Here is a 22,859-nt window from a genome sequence, read left to right as displayed (position 1 = left end):
ACCGTCTCGAATGCCAGGTGGAAAAGTTCAACTAGAATCGTTTGAAAAAATGTATAATGCAAACCCGATAAAAATACATTAAAGATGATAACAAATTAATAAAAACTGATGAAATGGGACCTTTATGTACAAAAAGTTAAATGTAACGAACACCTTTGCTATCGAGCTTGCAAATGTTTTGTAAGCATCTGTGTTTGGGTCACATTTTGACAGTAAAATGAAATGAAAATTCCAACTCGCAGGCTTGTCTTCGTCCTTCCTGAAGTCCTCTTTTCAATTTTTGACTGCCCCTCTCTTCACAGAAAACCCTGTCACCGAGGTAACCAACAGCACTTGTACGGCAAACACAGCGGAAGCCCCGTTGGAGGGCGCTCGCGACATGATTGGCCGGGATGCAGCCAAGCCGCCGGCCCCGGTGCGATCTGTTGAGTCTGAACACAAAGAACGAGGTGGCATGCTGGTTGGTCGGTCACAACAACTCAATGCAGACATTGTTTGTTCCTGCTGTGCCGACCTTTTCCCGCTGTGTTCTGATCCGAACTATATGTGGCTGAGCTACTGTCGACCCAGGAGGGTGCTCACGAAAGTGTCTTCTTCGCTCAAGACAAATGGCGGCTCTTGCACATTTATCCATACGCGGCTAGATGGCTAGGGCCAAATTGAGGCCGCCATTATCCGCCTCAAATTTTCCCCGCACGGATCGGTGATGGATGAGAAGCCGAGCGTACTACAACGCCGTTGTGATTCACATTGCTCCTGAGTGTTGATAATGTGTTGCAGCCCGCCACTCCCAGAGACTTCAGACTTTGCGCACTCATCAGCAGAGATTTGTGGCCCTCATCATCACCCGCCCCCCGCCACCGTTCCCAAAGCAGGGCAAATCAGTCTGCAGGGCCACTGAGCAGTGCCTCTAATAAGATTTGAGACGTCAAAGTGTCTCTCCTTTTGACGAGGGGAAATGGATCTGATGGAAATGAGCCCGAAATACAAATGCCCTGCTGGGATGATGAGCCCGGGCACAATAGGACCCGAGCGTGACAGAAAGATGAACTGGTCCGAATCAGCCTTATCATCGACACTGATTTTTCATCTGGAAGAAAGCCAACCATCATTGTCCTCTTTCTTTAAATCATCGCCAATGCCTCTCCTAAGTCTTCTTAAATCCGAATCACTGGGATTTTTTTTGAACGTGCAAACTTGTTCGTAAGAACCAGCTGCTCCTGATGAGCATATGCCAAGCAACCCCCTGTTGGCCATTTCAGGACACGGGTGCATGGCAGTGTTGAGAGTTCTCAAGTATATGGAGCAGCACAGTTAAAGATGGACGGCAGGTGCACAGTTTATAGGACTTATTTGCAAGCCAGAATCTTCTTTAACGGGAATTACCAGATGTGTTAGTAAGAACTGTCATTGAATGGGGCCCAAAGTTCGTTTGTGGTATTGGCAAGTTAACACATAAGAGACTGAAAACGTCACCATGATTCTAATTTAGTGTTTCCCAACAACTGTGGTGGCACGGCGCATTAGTGTGACTTGAGAGATCATCAAGTCACTTCGAGGAGTTTACACTTCAGAAGAGAACAGAGCAGAAGTAAAGCGAAGGCACCCGAGTGATGCAGCTGCTCGACAGGTACGTTTATCACCTCTTTTTAAAATTTTTAATTGATTGATCGATTGTACTTTCTGGGGGGAAGAAAAATTCTACCTGATAACATTTAATGTTATAGTCACAGTCTATTTACACGTCATGCTACCAATGTAGCAGCTGTGGCAAATGTTGGCTTGTTTACAGTGCTAATACTATCTTAAAATTCCTTGCGCTGCTATTTTGTTGAAACTGGATATACGTTCTGTGTCTATCACGACGGCGCACTTTCGTAATTGCAAACCATTACGATTGGCCGTGTTTCCGAAATCTTGCTAGCTGTTTTAACGCTGCAAACCTCCTCTTTAATCAGGTCTGACTGTTATATACTAATATTTGTTCACCTATGTCAGCGGTGTGTAGTGACAGGCAGAACAAGTCACCCTGTGTATCCAACTATTGCCGTTTATGCAACAGAATAATGGCTTTGTTTCCACTAAACGTCCAGATTTTACAAGCATCTGTATTTCTGTGTGTTTGTGTGTGTGTGTGTGTGTGTGTGTGTGTGTGTGTGTGTGTGTGTGTATATATATATATATATATATATATATATATATATATATGTTATTTTTTGGGGGGAAATTTTTATTTGGTGGTGTACTATGATGTACCTTGGCACAATAAAGGTTGGAAAACATTGATCTAATTAATGTAGCATTTTAGCTGAGTAAAATAAAGCTAATTACACCTGCAGCTAATCCCGCGAGCATAAGGTTTCGCATCTCTGCCGTCGCTCGATACCGCGCCAACCCTTGACATGTCAGACATGTTGGTTCCAAATCATCTTAATCGTGGCGAGATTGGGAAGCTGCGCCGGCGAGCCGTAAATGGAGGGATCCATTATTCAGGACCCCCGGCCTCTCCGATATCAGCCATTTGTCAGATTACCTCTCACTTGTTTGCATCTGGACAACAGAGGGCTCATGCTGCAAAACCAAACAAACTCAGAATAATTGGACCCATTAACACTGGGCCTGCGTACACTGCGGCTGCTGCATTCATATTCACGAAGGTTTTGGGTTTTGCGGCTTTGCGAGGGGAGAGCATGTGCCGCAACTACGGCCGAACGGCTCAGATTTCCTTTTTCTTGTTAGAATTGAAACGGCTCAGTTGCAGGAGCAGCGGTGACGCTAATGGCCTCACTCCAACAATCAATGTTGCTGCAAAATCGTATTCAATTTGAACTCATGAATGGTTAAAAACGTAATTTAATTGATATGATAATGGGGGGGGGAAAAAAAACATTCTGGCTGCATCCAATGCTAACATCACAAAATACCTTAAAAAGCAGCATTCCCAATGTTGTTTTCGAAAAATGCAGTTTGGTATGTTTGTCAGGCCGCGCGCTAACGTTAGCAGCAGGCTGCTGACATGTTCAAGAGGCAATTCCAAAAAGATATTTTAATACCGACTGTTTTTCCAGAGAGGTGGTTTCAAAGTGACCCACAATACAAAATTATTCGCATCACAGTAAGGAAATCCACAGTAAAAACCATTAGCAAAATAATGACGACACTAAAAGCCAAAGACTTCGAGCTAATCTTGTGTAATTGAATCAAGTAAACCCCTTAAAGGAATGTTTTATTTCGATTTTCAATGTGTATTCCAAGTATTCCTATTGGATGACTTAATACAAAGTAGTCTTGTTTGGACAAGTAATCAAAGCTAACGTGTGGCTTTGTCCCGCCACTTTAGTTTACATAGTCGCTGACACACAACATAACTATTCATTTTGAAGCGGCTGCAAATGAGTGTCATCTATCTAAAATGTGGCCCCTCGAGTTAACACAGGCATGAATGAATGACTTTGAGATGCCTGCTGATTGATTGTCAGTCATCTACAAAATAGGGGGCAGAACATTGCCAATGGAGGAACATCTCACACATGCATTATTCGGTGTCAGGTGTACTCTAAAAACCGAATAGCGACACACACACAATCCAACATTCGAGACACAAAGCGCTTAACCTCGTTTGTACGGCACATTTCATTGTGCTTTGCAGAAGAGCAAGGGCGCGTTTAAATTATGAACACGTTCCAGAAACTATTTTTAAAGACCACAACAGAAAAAAATGATCACTAACGAGAACCTAGACCTCCAACGAGGCGTCAAAAAAATACAACGGAAAGAACGCAAGAAATCACAACCTGGTGGGATGACTTGCAAGAAATGTCAATTGGAATTTGAAACTTGGTTGTCATTACACAGCAATCCATAATTTTAGGATTCACCCATTATTTTTAATTGTTTCACATTATTATGTGGCTTCTTACCAGAAAGTGCAGCCTACCCATCGTAACAAATCTATAAAAAGAAACAGTACAAGTGTAATAATGAACATAATCTTTACCAAGGAAAGCACATTTAAATGCAAATCTTCCGACAAATCCACGCGCATCGAACCGTTTTGCCGACAGCTGCGCCACAAACGACCTGACTGGATCTAAACCCCGTGTCCATATTTCTATGCATCCTAGCGAGATTTACATAGCGCGGTTATTTTCCATCTGGCCATCCCGTCGTCTCATCCGACCGTCCCCCGGGCCAGATTTTCCGTCGGAAGCGTCCCCTCGCGGCCACGTTCACGCCGTGCGGCGGGATCCGAACGGATGAATGACGCACAGTGAGAAGACTTCTGCTCCCTCAAGCTGCAAAGATGAACTACGCGTTTGTTTCAGCGCTGCTTGTGTTGAATCACATGCTCACTGGAAAGCCCGCTGCGGGAATCAGCCACATGGGCAACAAGGCGTCTTTGTACCCGAGACGCACGTTTGATCCCGAAACCAACGTTGTCACGACCGAAGACACGGATGATGGCGTTTCTGCTTCTTTTTCTGGCCGTTGTGTCCGATTTAGAAGCGAGAGCAAAACCCCCGCCGGCGAGGTGGCCAATTACCAGCAGGCTCCCCGCCTCGTGCCTGCCGCATTATCGACATTCACAGCGGAGTCAGGCTGAGTGCGGGCCGCGGGCTGACGGCCGCTTATGTAAACGCGGCTCATCCGTGCTCTCACCTGATCTCGTGGAATACTAATGTGCTGCGACACGGCAGTCGGGAAGCGCTGATCTGCTGCGAGTTGCGCCGATGAATATTGCGGTCTGTCCAGAAATAACTAAAACGCCGCTCAGTAGAGCGAAGACATCCACCAAGGATGAACGATGTTAAAACATTTCCGCCCGAAATAAAACCCAGATCAGGATCAACTTCGTGGCAGTTGGCACGTCTGCCTGACAGCGGGGTTATAGGTTCAAATCTCTGCTCCGGCCTTACTGTATGCCGTTGGTGTGGTCTCATTGTGCTTTGGTGGGTTTTCTGCGGGCATTCCATCTTCCTCTCACATTCCCAAAACATGCATGTTCGTTTAGTTGAAGACTCTAAATTGCACATCGTTGTGAATGTGAATCAGTTGTTGTCTGTGCTCTGTGATTGGCAGTACAACTTCTAGTTGGTCCAAATGCTTGGCAGATGAGACGACTGGATTGCTTATTCATATTCCATATATGAATACATTTTGCTCTGATTGGATCGCTGTACTCCTTAATTTGAATATGGGTAACAGCTTTGCTCCGATTGGCAGTCGGCTATGTTTTAAGCAGCTGGTGTCCGAAAGGTTACAACAGGGCTAACTAGCTGTAAAAGCTACATTGACCGTTCACGCAAGTGTCGTTCAGCCATTTTCCAAAGTTGGGTCGAGTGGGTGGGTACTTATAATATAATTCATGCACCTAAGTCACGACGACACCTGAAACCGATAAGCTGATTTTCTTGCCTTTCGCCCTACGTCGACTATTGCATACAATCGACAAACCGCACTCAAACCAGGTCACAGACTCATGTTGACCTACATATGCAGAAAACTGTGGCTTGTGATGGCACGGGACGTTCAAGTCCCGAGGCTCCTGTAGAGGGCGCTAGATGGTCTGAACAGCACGCGCACATGCAGGAGGGCGGAGCAAGCCAGCCAGCGCCAACACGAAGCTGTCGGTGCCTCGCTGTGCTCTCACTGGCGTCGCAGGCAAGCCAGCGAGCAAAGTGGCCAAGAAGCCGGAAAAGCAGCAAAGTACAGTAGCTCGCTTTTTTTTTTTTTTTTTTTTTTTTTTTTTTTTTTTTTTTTCTTCTCCTCCTCCCCCACCCTCTCTTTCCTCACCCCCCTCCCCTCCTTTCCCAAGCCGCGTGGACGCGGACCGGACAGCGCCGTGCTGGGGGGCGGGCGGGTGCGCGCGCGCACGCAGCCTACACCGACACTTGGACGTGGCGGAGGCGAGCCACGCAGGAGCCCCGCTAGCACGCACGACGACTTGGCCCCCAGCGCGCACAGCGTCCGCCGGAGGGAGCGGAGGAGCGCCCCCGGCCGGCGTCCACGCAACGCGCGGTAAGTGGCGGCGTGCGCGTGCGTGCGCGTGAGCGAGCGGCTTTGACAGATGAGTGGATCCCACCTCCCTCCTCCTCTTGTGCCCCTATTGGCGCTTTCCGCGTGCGTGTGCAGATGATTGACGCGTTTGCGCACACGCAAATCGATAAGGATCACTTTGGCGTGGCGAAGCGCCGTGAGGAAATGTTACACTTTGTTCTGCTTTGCGTGGACGGGAGAGGGCCTGCCCGCAATCGGCTCGCGTGTCAGCATAATCGGGACTGCGCGACGCTTAGCGCTCGCTTGATCTGTTTTATCGGCCGTGTCGCCTGCATTAGCGGCTCATCATCCGGCCGCGTGTCGGCCGACTCAACATTCCTCCGGTGTGGTCAGCTGTACTACGGAGCGCCACCGAGCACATCGAGAGAAGGGAGGAAAAAAAATAAATAAATAAACGGACCGTGTGCCTTGCAGTGCGCATGCGCCCACACCACACACCCCTTTTCGGAGCTCATCTGCATGCGCTTGAAGTGGAGACGAAATGTTTGCATGACAGGCGGGCCCACGTATAAATGTTTCAGCATGTGCGCAAAGGCCGCAAATGCTCATCAGCAAGTAGCAGTCGATCATTAGCCACAAGGTTAACACGTTCTCCCGCTGAGTTGTTTATTATCCCGGAAACTTCTGTTGCCGGTTTGCCGTCGGTACGTCGAGCTCGTCAGAGGGGCGGCCAAGGTTAGATGTTTTGGAGACAAAGTTACAGAGAGCGGACCTGGATGGTTCGGAGACGTCCAGAGGGGAGAGAGTGAGTATATTGGTAGAAGGATGATGAGGATGGAGCTGCCAGGCAAGAGAGCGAGAGGAAGACCAAAGAGAAGGTTGATGGATGTCGTGAGGGGAAGACATGAGGGCAGTCGGTGTTCGAGAGGAGGACGCAGGAGATGGAAAAGGATGACGCGCTGTGGCGACCCCTAGAGGGACAAGCTGACAGGAAAAGAAGACGACGACGACGACGACATTGAGGGACCCCGCGTGACCTGACCCGCATCCTCTCTCCTCCCGCCCGGACCTCCTTCAGGGGCCCGGCGTGACCTTCCTCGCTCTTTCCCAGCAGCCAGCACCCCAGCAGGGCCTCTCGCTTTTTTTTTTTCCCTCTTTCCCTCTATGTGCCTTTCTTCCTGGCTCCCCCCCCTTCTCTTTCTTACACCAGTCCAGTCTTAGTCTGAATTGTCACAGCAGCGGCGGCGCTGCAGCGTTCCGAAACATTGAGCGATCTCTTGTATAACCTTGACTTCTCGCTCCGGTCGGCTGTGTAATGATGTCAGAGGTGTCGAGGAGAGGCGACACGGGGCCTCCCGACTCTTCCCACCCGTCGGACTCGGCGCTCAATCCGCCGTCTGTTTTTGTCATGACGACGTTGTCGAGCACACGGAGACGCTCTTGGCGTGCGCGACATTCCGAATGCATGTCAGTTGAATTACACATCAGTTTGTAGAAGTCAAAACAAAACAAAATGCATTTACTTCAAGGACATGCCGAGATATAACAAAATTCACAATACATTCCTGAAGATCTTTGGTTGGCAGTGTAGTGGTTCATATACTTTAGCTGCCACAGTCGACCTCATTTCATTTCATGGCATGTGAAGCTTGCATTTCAGTTGAATTAGAAATCAATTTGGTAGCACTTATGATGACATTTCCCGGAAGGAGTTTGCACATTTGCCTTCTTTTTCCTCTGAAGATCCTCGCGAGTGGACCATTGGCAGCGTTGTGCTTCACATCATCCTGGCTTGTCGCCCGCGCACGATAACGTCATTGGCGATTTTGCTCAGGTGATAATTGTTTCAAACTTGGCAGCGCTCTGAACTCTTCTTGCACATTTTTTATTTATGGCACATTTTACATGCAAGAATAAAGCACTAATTAACCTTAATGCGATGTCTACATATGGTCTTAGTCCAAATTTTCACGAGAACAATGAAGTGAAGAAACGTAAAAAAGCATAGTGACCTCCTGCATATTTATGGTTCGGCATTAGCAAGTTTGCATTTCAACAGATTTTAGTTTTGGGTGGGGCTGATTGTTTTTTTTTTTTTTTTTAAATCTTTGCTGAAAACGGTGCATGCAATCTCATGATGTTAAATTCAAATGATCATAAAGTGCAGAAACAAGGGTGTGGCTATAAACAACGTTATTGATACACCACTTGTTAGCTGTTTTGTGTGGAAGTTATGCCAAACAATGCATCCTGCATATGACTTATGAACTTGCTTCTTTGCAGCCATTGTGACCCGACTTGACTGCTGCTCTGCTCATAGAAGCGGGCAGGCAGGCCCTGAGCGTTTTCCCACATTGCCTGTGTGAAGTTGTGTGTGTGTGTGTTTGTCCCCGCCTAATTACATTATAGCACCCATATGCTTGCTGCCTTGTGGGCGACTTCATAGGATCCATTTATTTGCCGGCGAATGAGGCCAACAGAGAAATGTCATCCGATCATCACAGGGTGCGCGTCGCATCTGGACTAACAGACCAACGGGGCACTATAGGCAGTAGTGGGGAGTAACAAAGTACTTTGTTACTGTACTTAAGTAGATTTTTCAGGTAGGCCTAAATGTACTTGAGTATTTATATTTCTTGGACAATTTTTCACCTTCACTCCCAACATTTCAAAGCAGATATCTAGGCTACATACTTTTACATTTGTTTTTAAACTATCTACTTTTACTTAAGTAAAGAGTGTGAGTTCTTTTGCCTCCTCTGTGTACAGGCGAGCGCATGTTTGCTAGCACGCTACATTTGCGTGCGCCCCGTTGACATCCACAACCTGATCAAGTTAACTGACCGATTTTATCGTTCGCCGCATCCTCTCGATGAGTCGTACCAACCGCAATGCTTTGAAACGTCAGCCCCCGCAGCTGGTTTCACTTGGCACCATGAAATGGCGTAGCATGTCTATCATAAGTAGAACCATCAAAAAGTCTCAAGAAGCCAGCCCCAAAAAAACACAGGAAGTGTCAGCCATGTTGCTTCGAGGCAGCCGTAGCAGTTCTTGGATTGGTCATTTCCTGGGCACCTACTAATTTTTTGAAAATTCAGCCTCTGAATTCATTTTCACTTAGCAACATAAAAATTTAAGAACTCCAATCCAGTTTCCCGTAGCGCTGTGAAACTTTGTAGGCATGTCTGTCATAAGTAGACCCACCAAAAAGTCTCAAGAAGCCATGGCCAAAAAGACACAGGGATTCTGCCACTTTTGTTTTGAAGTGGCTGGTTTAGGTTCATTTTGGTCATCTCCAGGGCTCTCCTGCTAAAAACGTTTGATGGCTCGCCATAAAACATGAAACCCGTATAATTCGGTCTTGACCAAAAATCGTGTGCGATGGTCCCACAGAACTATACTACTTTGTTTTAGGCTTGACCTTGATGTGTCTTCATTAATGGTTTGTTCTTTGGTGAAGGTAGACTTTACCAGTTATACCAATTCCCCTTTTTGTTGATGCTGCGTGAAGCTTAAGTATTGGCACCATAAAAAAAAGTAAGTTCCAGGTCGTTAAGCTCTCTTCTGTGTTTCTCCTTGATTGTGGTGGAAATTGAGGTCAACCTGCGGCGTGGAGCTGCTGTGGTTGCGTTCAGGGGCGCCGGCTGATAAGCACGCCGTAATGGCGCGCGAGACAAGAGGTTATCAGTCGGAGCGTTCTGCCGGCATGGAAGATACACGCTCGTTCTTTCGTTGTTGACGCACAGATGTTTGCCGCTGCTCCTCAGCTGGCAGGCACGCTCCAACAAAACAGCCGCCGAGCTGCGGCGTGGGCGAGAGCGGCAGGTGCGCTGCCACCGCTGCAGGCGGGCGAAGTGGCGCTCTCGGTGAAGAGCTGGAAGCAAAGTGGAGTTCCGCTCGAGCGGTTCCCAGGGTCGTAAATTTGTCACGTAATAAACACTTGGCGTCGTGGCAAAGCGAGGAATTCCCTTCATGTGGGCAGATTTTCAAGTGGGAACAACAATTTGAGGCTCTGCCTAGCCCGCACCCTCCGCCCATCCTGAGGGCTTCAATAATGACAGTGGAATTAATGGTTGTATGTGGGTATCCCATTGGCAATAATATGCTTAAATTATATATGTGCATACTGAGTCTTCATATTTTCAGTCTGTGATGTCATAGATGACCTTTTCTGGAGCTCCTTTAGGCCCTCAGAAGCTTTTTCCCTGCGTTCAGTCATCATTTAAATTGCAGACACTTCAGGGAGCGAAGTAGACCACTTCGCCGTTCAATTATCTTTTAAATGCAGCTGACAGCGACAATTGAGACCCTCCACTTTACCGGGGGGAAAAACCTCTGCACGTACATGTGTAGGAATGTGTATTTTGTGGAATTATGTACAAATCATATTTTTTTTATGTTGTAAAGCGATGGCAACTTTTGTGATGAGTATTAACTGCGCATTGAAGCTCAAACCTCAGAAAACTGGGCAACCTCACGCCGTTCACTTTCCACCAAGTGTGCCAGGGTGTCCCAAGATCCTTATAGATGTCTTAAATTAGATTTTCTATTATTCTTGCCTTTAAAAAAAAAACAACAACAACAACAAAAAAAAAACACTAAATCCTTAAATCTGCTGTTCAGAGGTCTTTAAAATGCTACAACTTTGTCCAATAGTCCAACCAGCAGACAATAAAAATAGTTTATTTGTTGAGTACAGACAAGGTAGAGCTTGCATTTGCACGTCACGCCCCGGATTCTTGATGGAAGCAGTCTTTAATTTGGCTTCTTTAAACCTGTAGGTAGCCTGGCTACTGGATATTTACTGTACATTAGTACTGCAGTATTTACCACAAGGTTGTGTAGCCGTCAGCTCATCAATCCCCTCAGCCTATGGATGCAAAACCAAATAGAAGCTACTGTGATTGAACAGCATAAAAGGTTGTCTGCGCGGCCCTCTTTTGAACCTTTTATGGCTCAAATAATTTGTCGCCGCCGCAATTATGCACAGCCATCAGGACAGATAAGCAAGGTAATAATGCGGATGGATTTTCCCCAATCATCCGTTAGTAAGAAAAGCAAAGCACGCTAATTCCACGCGTCGGCGCTTGTGTGGCGTCACGCTCCATTGTCGGCTGAAAGGGGAATTTGCGAAGCTCCATGTGTGAAACAAGCAAATAATCCAAATAATGCGACTTGCCTTGCTGCCACTTTTCCCCACAGAGAGGGGAAAAAAAATAAGAGATAATTAAATCCCAATTTTGCCCGCAGAGCCGCAGCCGCACAACAATTCCTTTGCTAATTAAGTCTTTTAGAGCCTAAAGTTGCACTTCGGAGTAATGTGGGTCATTTTGACAATAATTAACACGCAACGTACGCCAGCCAGATAGCAGCGGCTCTTTCATCTCCACCTGCTAACATCTCCCGGGTACACTTGGCGTCGCCAACTCAACGCCAAGCTCGCCGCTGACGTGCCACCAGAGTGGAGAGATTTGCTGATCTGGCAGCTGCTCACATTTGTTGTCATAACCGCGCCAAGGTGCTGCGCGAACTGAACGCTTAATTAAACGTGCGCACGCCTTTTCTATAGCGGGGCTGTTGACTGTGTACAGCACGGCTAATGTTTCCCCTCCACACAGCATGAAACCTGATCGCTGTGAAGCTGCACCCTCACCGACGCCGGACTTTACCCCCCCCCCACACACACACACACACAGCTAGCATACCTGACAGATGCTTTAGCGCTTCTTTTAGGAGTTCTTTCACCACCAACATGCCCCAAATGCTGCTTTACTTCCTCGTCACAGTGTTGACTCACAAAGGCTACCAAATTAAGCGAGTTTGTAGGGCTGGGCAATTAATGGATTTTATTGATTAATTGCAGTTTGTCAGAGTGCTATTATTTTTAATAGTTTTTTAGTTTTTTTTTATTTCAGCGGCATTTGTTATTTAAAGTGTGTTCCCGCTAACTTGCACAGCTCAAACTAACATGGCTGTGAACTGAGGAGCTACAGTGGAACCTCAGCTCACAAACTTCGTTCAGAGTTTCTGTTCGTTAACTGAATCATCCCCCCCCCCCCACCACCATTAAAGTGAATGGAAATAGAATTACAGTGGATATTCACAGGGTATAGGTGTTGAGCCTGACTGTGAGTATCGAAAATCCGTGAATAAGCGGGGGTTTCCGTGAGTGACGGGGAGTATTTGGGGGGACAAAAAAAATCTGTGAATAGCATTCAAGCTGCTGGACCCCCTGCCCGCACCTCGCCAAAACTGAGTGTTTTCGCTCGCATGTTGTGACTTCACACCAACTGAAGCGGAGTACGTAATTTAGTTTGTAAACCGATTTGTTCGTAAACGGGTGTTCGTGAACTGAAGTCCAGGTTGATTCTTTAGCAGACAGCAAATGCGAAATTTAGCTCGTTAACGTTTCGTAAGCGTCCAGTTTTCTTGTAGCGATAGCCTTAGTGTTTCATTTGATATCACGTGCTAATCTCGCACAAAAAAACTTTTCAGCCGCTCGCCTATGAAAGGCTTAATTGTCCCACTTTTTATTTGTATTTTTTGATAGTGCGGTGATTGACAAAACGGAGCGGGTCGTCACTTGAAGAAAAACAAAGGACCTCACACGAGCGTGGGTGGAAGATTTGTCCGGCCATCTGGCGTGTCATGGCGGACCCGGCGTTGGTTGTCTGTCTGTGCTATAGGCCACGCTCATTTCGAGCAAAGTGACTCGGTGTCCTCACTGTGAGAGGACATTGTGTGCACTCCGCTGCCTCCCCCATATGTACTATACATTTATAAATATACACACGCTTGTGTGTGTGTTGTAGATGGCCACATTCTTTATCTGGCGCAGGGGGTGATTAGCTGCGTTGATATTCCGCTTTAACCTCACCTGCCGCCATCCTGTGCTCTCCGCATTATCCCTTAGCTGCTCTGACGAGCCTTTGCGTTAGCTCGGCTTATGTACGCCATGTGTCCATAGCTTCGCAGATGGGGACGATTTTAAAAGTAAATTTGAGTTTATCAGGAGAATTTTTTTATTTTTTATTTTAAGTCGACCTATCGTCTTTCGAAGCGCGTCCCTACTAACAAGACAACGGCACACTGGGAGTCAAGGAGTTAGTTTACAAGAGCAAAAATCAGTGTTGTCAACTTAGCGATTTATGTTTAGCTACTTTTCCGGCCCTTTTACTGCCAATCTTTTCAATATGCGACTAGCGGGTTTAATTTCTGCTAAGTAACATGAGCGGAATAATTCTCATGTTGTTTTGCGTATGAAAAGAAAGGAGCCCGGTGGAAGACAATCACTGAGTCACGTGCACTGAAGCTTTCCTAAGTAAGTGCTTGAAAGATGTAAATATTTTGGTGAGGGTTAGGGTTAACTCTATAGGAGATTATGTTACTCTTTGACAGCAGGTACATATAGACCGTGTGGTTGTGTTCACATACTGTACATGTTTGGACAAGAGCAAGCACTTATTTTGACATTAACTGTGAGGTAAATGTATATTTTACCTCCCATTATTTCAGTGGAAGTTAATCTAAGTTAATGCGGGGGAAAAAGGTTGTTCGGTATCAGAATGAAACCAAATCCTAGAACAAAAACATTACATTACAAAAACAAAACAAATAGCTGGTCTTGAATAACGTCATTTGCATTTTCTGTAAGTAAAGGGAAAAAAATTGATTAAAATTGGAGATCGGATTTTGTGGGGGGGAGAAGGCGATCAGTCAGCCTAATAAAAGCTTCTAGCAGGCTATTGTACTCGCTAGTTTGTTGCTGGGATGTTGATATATTTTTGTTTTTTTTGGGGGGGGGTCATGAAAACATTCAAAACAGTTCCAGATCATTGGTCAAATAAAACAACTTTTTACAAAGCAAATGTTTCACATGGCATCCATTTAGGCGAATAAACAGAACAATTTAAAGAAACCTGTTCTGTTCTAGCTCTGTGAACACACTGTTTTGGTTTCTGCTTTTTCCCAAAATATTTGAGATGAATTATGTTCGATGTTGCGGTGCCGGAAAAATGAAGTCAGTCAGCAGAGGAATAGGTTTCAAATGTAAGTTAGCGTTCGTGGCTGGCAGAGTAAAATGAAGTCGGTCATCAGAGGAATATATTTCATATGCGTATGTCAATAGTGAAAATTGCGTTTGTGTGTGCCAGCTGATTGTGTAATGAGCGCCAGCCAGGATGTGTTTAATTAATCGGCTCCCAACATGCATAATGATGAACACGAAGAGAACATGCGAGAAACGTACGCCAACATGAATCCCACCGCCTCCCTCCATTGCTGCAAACAGAGTTGAGCTACTTTACAAAAGCACAGTCAGTCTTGCCAAATTAGCGACTTTATCGCTATATTTAGCGACTTCTACGACCCCTCTAGCGACTTTTTCAAAAGCGACTTATATTCCAGTAGAGAAACAGACATGAATGGAGTCATTTGGAGTTTTTTTTTTTTTTTTTTTGTATTCCCAAGGCCATCTTGGATTCAATTGCGCTGCACATTTCCAAAGAAATGGGGCCCATTTATACTTTGGAAAAGCAGCGATTTGTCTACGTTAGTAACTTTTGGCTTGAGGTATGTGCAACCAAGCTGCAAATATTTGGCCAAGGCTTCCTTGATATACAACGCCACGATATTCTGTAGACGCAGACCTAAACGCAATAAGCCAATTACAACGTTTCAAACGTTCGTCTTTGTTTTGTTATGGCTGATTGATCATATCGTTGGCTTAATAGTATAAGTGTCTAAGACATTTTTGAATGTTTTCGGGGGGGGAAAACCCCACAGCAAATTCAGCAAGTCAAGTAGCCTTACCATTACCGAGATGACTAAGAATCTACGCAGACATAAATAAATAACACAATTTTTTAGAAAGCACTTTGGTATTTTGTCTTACTGTCACAACGAAAGCAAAATACGAAAGTTCAAAATGACTTGGGCAGTTAGGCAATTAAGCTAACGATATGATGGCTCGTGGTGGGATTGGGCCGGCCAACGAGCTAACGTTTTCTTTCAGCAGTTCAGCTGGAGACATGTTAATGCATGTTAATTAAATTCAAAATCAATTTGTAGAAGTCCAAATCACATTTCCTGTAAGGTCTCCTTATCGCTCTTAAAAGCGTTGACAGGAGATCACTGGCAGTGTAGTGGTTCACATAGCCACTTCGCGTCTTCTGCCGTGGCCCAGCACGGGATGAGCAGTAAATGGATGATTTTTAACTTTGAGGCGGATGTACAAACCACTTGGTCACTGTGCCGCGCGACCGACTAAATATTAAAATGTAATTCATTTTGTCGATATTGTATATTTGATCCTAGTAGCCCTTAAAATTGAGGTATGAAAAATCTTTAGTTTTTTTGTTTTTGTTTGTTTGATTAAAAAAAACACATGCAAACATCAAGTCACTTTCATTTTGGGATTTTCGAAATGGAAAGAAATGGAAAGAACAAATGATTCTATGTATGTGTGTGTGTCCCCATATGCAGCCGTGGCCCATGAGCGAGAAAGCAGGAGAGCAGAAAGTGGGTCAGCTGTGCGAGAGGTGGCCGTTGTGTTCTCTGCGGCGATCGTCGGGACAATCGCGGAAGCGAGCATCCAGCCCACGCGGGCCGGTGCTGAAAGGCGAGCCGTGGCGAGAGTTGTTACGCTTGGCGGAAAGGGCCTCGTCTTGGACGCGGCCCAGCTGATCAATCTCCGCGGTGGCTCGCTTACAGCGGCCCCGCCAGCGGGCGAGCGCACATGGGAGAGCTACGCTTTTCAACTATGCAAACAAGCAGATTGCAGCGAGAGAAGGCAGAGCAACTCGCACTGGATTATTGCCGCGCTCGAACCAGCTTTTCTCTCCCAAGTTTGCGAGCGGCTCTGAAATGTAAATCCGGATGCTTTTATCCCGTATGAAAGCGTCGGGCTTCAGCGCACTAATGAACACACCGGTTTATTAATAGAGATTTAAACGAAGCGCAGACATGCCGACACCTCTGCCAAACCGCTGATTAGTGTTCACACGACGACCACGCAAGCGCTCTCTGGACTTTGTTTGAGCTCCCGTACGCCCCATTGTGTTTAAAAAAGGCTTTCTGAATGTAATTCCTAGAAAGATGCGAAACGTAACGTTTACAGGAGACATGATGCAAAATACTCCCAAGTATCAAGAAATACAGTACTTAACCTATTGACTGGCAGCTGTTTTCAAAGCGGTTCTTTTGACCAATCTTTCAAGACTCAAACAGTATTGTGTTCTGTGACAATGTAAGCAACGAACATACAAAATTAAATCTCATCCTTCCCTCCATGAAATGTTTTCACCCAATCGACACACACACACACACACGTTCTACTACCTTCCGTGACACATACCCTTTTTAAACAATACATATATATACACTGGACCCGCGTATATTCACGGTTTGGCATTCACGGATTTACCTATTCACTGATTTTTTTTTTTTTGGGGGGGGGACCTATTCCCTCTTATTTGCCGAAATCCCCATTTATTTGCGGTCTTTTTTCCCCGATCCCCTGCTAATTCACTTTTTTTATTTTTTATTTTTTTTATTCCCGATCGCTCGCTTATTTGCATTTTCTTGACCTTATCCCTGCTTATTCGTGTATTTTTTTTTCCTGTGGGGAAAAAAACAAACTTTTTTTTTTCATGGCAGTTACAATGATCATCAATTATTCGCATGTTTTTTGGGGGTCCAATCCACTTAGTGTGAGTCACCTAAACTTGTCCAACTCCCAACGTGTTGGCATTTCTAATTGCATATACTATACCTTGACTTAAGAGTTGGTCAAGTTACGACCCGTCGCTTGGTTGAATATGTTTTTCTTTTTGAGGCTTTTATGTTTTTAGCCAAATTTGATTAACAAGCGACTTTCAGACACACTGCCATTCGAGTCGAGTCGGGGGCGGGGGAAACAAAACAAAAGAGAGCCACACACACTGATACGCTTGCAGCTGTTCTTTGAACAGGGTGTCGGCATTCATAACCTGTAAAAATAGCAATCGTCAAGCAATAACGAGCCCTCCATCGTTTGTTAGCGTGACCTGCTTAGTAGCCTAATAATCCATTTATTGCTCGCCCAATCCCCGCTCGTCCACGTGGTGTGTTGCCGTTTGACTTGGCTGCGGTGTTCTGTCAAGGCAAAGCGGGAAGTGCTCGGAATTTGATACCTTTCAAGTGAAGTAGTTTTGCCACAAAGTTGTTTTTTTTTTTTTTCTTCTCTGCCCTAGAATTCGCTCAAAGGCCGCTTTTTGGAGATCTTTCACAGTAGCTGTCAAACAAAATTAAAAAAAAATCAAGTAACCGACCCTTTCCGCAGTGTAAACCTGGCAAATGAAAGGTGGCGGGATGCTGCAAGGCGTCTCGCAGGTTTTGACGCTTGTGGTTTTGAAGCTGCTTCGAGAGCACGGAGTGACGGGGTGTACGCGTGCTGGCGCTCGCCGAGCCACCAGCCGCCGCGTGCGGTTTACTAGCATTTGAACTAAGGAGGCAGAAATACGCTCTTTACTCAAATAGAAGTACACATACTTGGTGAAAAAAAATAAATCTGTTTAAAGTAGAAGTACTGATTCAACACTTTTGTTTGAAGTCCCTGTAAAGTGAAAACAAATGTCTTGTAAATTTGACACACCCGCCAAATTTGAGTGATTAAAAAAATGCTAAGTCCATAAAAAGAGGCTTCAAAGTCAAAAACTTCTCCCTGCTTTCTGAAAGGCAGCTGAAACCATGCCCTGCTCAACTGTCAAGCAAATACAAATTTTCCGACCTGGAAAAACTACTGCATGTTTGATCCGTGAAAATATAGCTGCTTAAAGTCTCTGGTAGCTGGAATATATTCCACTGGGTTGTTGCGGGGCTTTTCCATGCTGCAACGAGGTGCTCTAAAGCAGCCATGCCAGCACGAAGCCCCTGTCCACACGCTGGTTAGCATGTCCGACTGTCCCCCCACCCCCCGCGTCACTCTTCTGCCTTGTCTCTGTGATGTGCACACACTCGCAGCTGACGAGGCGCTCTTATGTGGCTATGCCAGCCCGAAGAACCGTCTACATGCTGTATGTCAAATCTGCCTTTTTTTTTTTTTTTCCACCCACCTCGTCCTTCCGCTTTTCTTTGTGTTACGTGTGCACACTCACAGCCAACAATGAGGCGCTCTAAAGCGGCCACTTTGGCGGAGTATCCGAAGGGAAGAGGCGTGTAGGCATAGCTAGTTTGCAAATTGCATGTCGAATTTGTGCGCTAGATAAACACTAATGCAAACGAAGGTGTTCATGGTCTTATGCAGTGGACTGGAAGGGGGGGGGGGCGCAATGCTGGATGTCGGAGTGCGTCAACGGGTGCCATGCCCCTCCAAAATATTCAGGAAAAATGAAATGGTGAAAACCAATTCACTGCTATATCTCCACATTTGAGTACTTAAGAGTTCCCAGTCTTTGCACATTTTCAGCAATTCTCTTCAAACATACATAACAAATCTCGGAATTCAATTTACTGGGTCTTTAAGTAAAAAAGTAGACTGGAATGTACTACATTACAAAAGTAAAAATGAGTTCTATACACAATTAAGAGCAGGAGTGGTGATGTACTCTAAATATAACTGCAGTGATTTGGTCGTAGGCACGAGGCGTTCTGTAACTGAGAACTCGCAAAGTGTTGTGGTTCGCTTCTTCCCACCGATTGCATGTGAACCTGCCGGCACGCAGCGTCAATGGTGTCACCGCCGTCAGAAGCAATAGCTCGCCTGTAAACTACAGTTCTGCTGTTTGCAATGTCAAACCTGCGTAGCGCCACGCAAGCTCGGCCGTCGCACCGTGTGTAGCGTTCAATGTTTCCTTTGTGCCCTCCACAGACGCCATTTGGAGGGCACGAGCCTGTGTCTTTTATTTGAGCTGAGCAGATGGCCACAATGTGGCATTGATGCCACGTCTTGAGTCCTGTCAGGTTGAGTTGCCGGCGTGCTGCGGTGCGCGTGGCGTTTCTGCTCACAATTGCCTCTGTACCTCGCAAAGTTTTACTTTTTAAGTATTGTGAATGAATCTCGTTAACTTCTCTTAACCTGAACAAAACTTAGCCGCTCCGTGACATACAAAGAGCTTAGTCAGTCGAGATGTCACTTTCGCTTACTTCCTTGACACTGTTTTCAACCGATCATGTTGAAATCTATTGCGTTGTTGTTACACAAAAATCCTGTTGAGATGTTTTTTTTTTTTTCCCCAGTTGATTTTGTTGGCTTTCTGATCAAAGCTGTAGAAGTAGGATGTCTCGTGACATGCTGCTTCACCACAGCAGAGTCCCATTAAAAGCGCCGCTTAATTCAATTGGTCGGGTTGGCTGTAAACCTATTGAATGTGACGTTTAGGGAATGTTTCTGCGCTTGTAAAGGTCTTTGTTGGATCCTAGTGGTGCAGACGTTTGCTTGAACTCAACATGACTTACAGTATAGTATACATTTATGTGTGTTATCTTTTGACAGCTGCAACCTGATGATAGACGTGTAGCTTGTTAACGCGTCGGTGCCGGTCACACAGGTTTTTGACAAATCTGTCTCCGCCTTTGCTGAAGAGGTGTGAGGTGAACGACTATTAAACCCCCGTGATTCTCGTGGGCAGCCTAAACCTCAGGTTAGACACTTCATTTGGCTAAAGGATTAGCCTGCTGAGCCTTTTAGTGCTAAGACGGTCGCAGAGAAAATGGAGCATCTCTTTGCATAGACGAGAAAACCACAAGCCGCCGCCTAGAACGCATCCCCTATCATCACCGAGCTTGGCAGTGGATTTCCCGCATGACGGCGTTCCCTGCTGGGATTTGGCTAACTCCCGTCACTATCAGTATCCGCCGCCTCTAAGCTCTGCCGTGCATCGCAACGCCAGGCCAAACAATCGCGCGGCATCTCTCGTGATTCCACAACCTTCCCCTGAGAGCTCCTGTGGGAAAGTGAAGCGGCACCAGACAAAGCAGCGAGGTGAGCGACACAAGTTAGCCAGCATCTTATTTGCAGGATGAAAGAGAGTCTTTTCTGCACGCTTATTACAAAAAGACACATGAATGGCGGATTATTCCGGTTCGAACGTGGCGTCTCATTTCTACGTGTGTTGAGCATGTCATCCTGATGCCTGATATCTCATGGCACACCACCAAACACAAACGTCACTAAAAGTATATACAGTAAATCCCCAAATATTGGTGGTTCTGCATTCGCAAATTGGCCTCTTCGCTATTTCATAATTTTTTTTACATTTTATATATTTATTTATTTTTAAGCAACCCAACCTCTGTTATTTGCTGGAGAACAAATTTTTTTCTGAATTTCAAAGCCATGTCTAATATAAAAATATACTTGGGTGCCATCTGGTGGCCTCATGGTGCCAAGCAGCTACGTTGAACTGAGGGGAGGAGCTTAATTGAGTCAGCCCATAGCAGATACCGACATTGGAGCTAAAAAAAAAAACATTGAACAAAGCCAATATCCGATATATCCATCCATCCATCCATCTTCTTTGCCGCTTCTCCTCAGTAGGGTCGCGGGCTATCCCAGCTGTCATCGGGCAGGAGGCGCGGTACACCCTGAACTGGTTGCCAGCCAATCGCAGCAATATCCGATATATTGGCCGATAAACAAAAAATTCTTATAATAACCAAATGATGACTCGGAACAAAGAAGCAAACACTAATTAAAATAATTTTTTTTAAATTCGGAATGCTTTCAACGTAAGGACTGCTAACTGAAAGCTGTATACTGGTCTTATATTACGGTGGACTTGGGAATTAAAAGTTGCATAAATGTATGATTATCTCACAAAGATCATTTACACAACTTTAAAATGCAGTTTAAAAGTGGTATATAAGATGGACATGGGAAGTAACAGTTGCCTATGTCTTGCACAAAGATGCAACTTAAACAATGTTGAAACACTGCAACACGCTCTGTAATACTTGTGATAAAACCTACAATGCTCTACTTGTTGTGCCCGAACAGCGGCTTTCCCGATAATGTAAGGGTCATGGGGTTTAAAGTTCGATGCTATATTGTTTTGCAAAGTTACAGCTTACCATGGATTGGCGAGGTCTCACGTGGTTTGGAATCATGAGATTGCATCCAAACGCCCATGTGGATGCTGCATTTTGCCATTTTGTCTAGTTTTCTCACCCTCCTCTGTCAACACACGATTGAGTATGCGGATAAGCAAGTTTTTCCATGCATGCCTACCTTGTGTACATATCGTATGCAGGCCACGTAACCTCAGGCTGCCAACGCTGCATGTCCACCCACCGGAGAGGTCGCGAGCGGTTGATTGGGTTCAACTTGCACTACGTGATTTCTTCAACAGTCACCAAAGTCACCATTTGCACTTTGGTTGCAGCTTTCTAAGTGCGTCAGTGGCAGAAAGGTATAGTTTGCCAAAATTGAATGTTATATGGCCTTAGTTTCTGACACTGTGTGGAAATGTATAACTAAATTAAATATATACAATATTTGGAAATTATACATATATATTTAGTGGGGCAGCTCAAACATTAATTTGAAAAAGGTGGAGGCAGTTTTAATTATTGTAATTACTGTCTCCTTTTGTGACACTGACATTTGAGTGAGTGCCACTAATCACACGCTTTACTTTAGTGGCACCGTGCAAAGAAGCAATGCATGCTGGGAGCTGACATTCGGGTAGCGATAACATCAGTATCTATGTCTAGCCGTGCAGGAGCCGTAACCGCAACATTTGCTTTCCAACCCAGAAGGGTCTGGGTCCGGTTTGTCAAGCTGGAAGTGGTTTTTGTGACTTCCTCGGAAAAGAAACCCAAGCAGTTCCTGTTTGTTGTCGGTCATGTCGTTGTCCTCTGTTGGAGAGGCTTCGCGTAAATTAGCAGTCCCCAACCTTTTGTGCGCCATGGACCGTTTTCACATAAAGCAACATTTTGCCGGACTGATAGAGAAACAAATCAAAACAAACGATGAAAAATACAGCTCACCATTATGCCGAATGTAGTTGTTGTAATTCATGGAAGCCCGATGCTTGCTTTAACTAACCGGTCTTATTTTGGGCTAAAGGGAAACAATGGTGTGTTACTTACAGTATGTCCAGTCTACAGTGAACCCCTGTTTAAAGTATTCCTTAGTTCTCTCTCGCTCACACTTGCTCCTGCTGCTGTGTCATCAGTAGGTGAAAGAGGAGATTTAAGCGCTTTTAGTACCTTGAGCGTAGAAAAGCGCTGTACAAGTGAAAGCCCATAGAGGCCCGTTAGTTGGGGAATGCTGTGGTAAATAAATTGAAAACCTGTTCAGCAACAGCTCTTTGTTTGTTTGTGTTATGCAAAGGGAGAAAAAAAATGATTTCTTTTGTTGGAATTTCCCTTTTAATTTGTCTGTGAACTTGGCCTGGGTGGAGAATCTGCTCTGTCCTGGAGCTGTTCCATAGTCGCTCTCTCCGCTTTCTCGCATCTCCGCCGTGTTGGCAACTCGAGTCTTTTCCCAACGTCTCCGACCAGACTGTGAGGCTTGAACTCAGTTTAATTGAGCCTCGTAAATCCTCGTGGTGATTTTGAGACCGTTCCTGCGTGCTAGTTACAAACTGTGATGTGCGACACAGGACAATGTCATTTCAAGGCATGATAAGGCATCTGATACTAATGCTATTGTCATACGGCTGAGTTGTCTCTTGTTACAGTTGGCCCATTTCTCTCCTCGTGTTTGCGGTGCTAAAAGGAAGCATCCTCTGTTAAGTTCCGTAATGTTCTAAATGGCACCTCACTCGCTCTTAAACGTGATGAATCCCAAGCAGCTAGCACTAATTGAGCGTAGCCGCTAAATGATAAGCTAAAAGTTCAACTGCGCTAATAATCCTCCTACATGGAAGACAATTGGAGTT

The sequence above is a fragment of the Phycodurus eques genome, chromosome 19, assembly GCF_024500275.1.
Source record: "Phycodurus eques isolate BA_2022a chromosome 19, UOR_Pequ_1.1, whole genome shotgun sequence".
Lineage (NCBI taxonomy): Eukaryota > Metazoa > Chordata > Actinopteri > Syngnathiformes > Syngnathidae > Phycodurus > Phycodurus eques.
The sequence above is the reverse complement of the archived record's forward strand: the minus strand, read 5'-3'. Positions refer to the sequence as shown.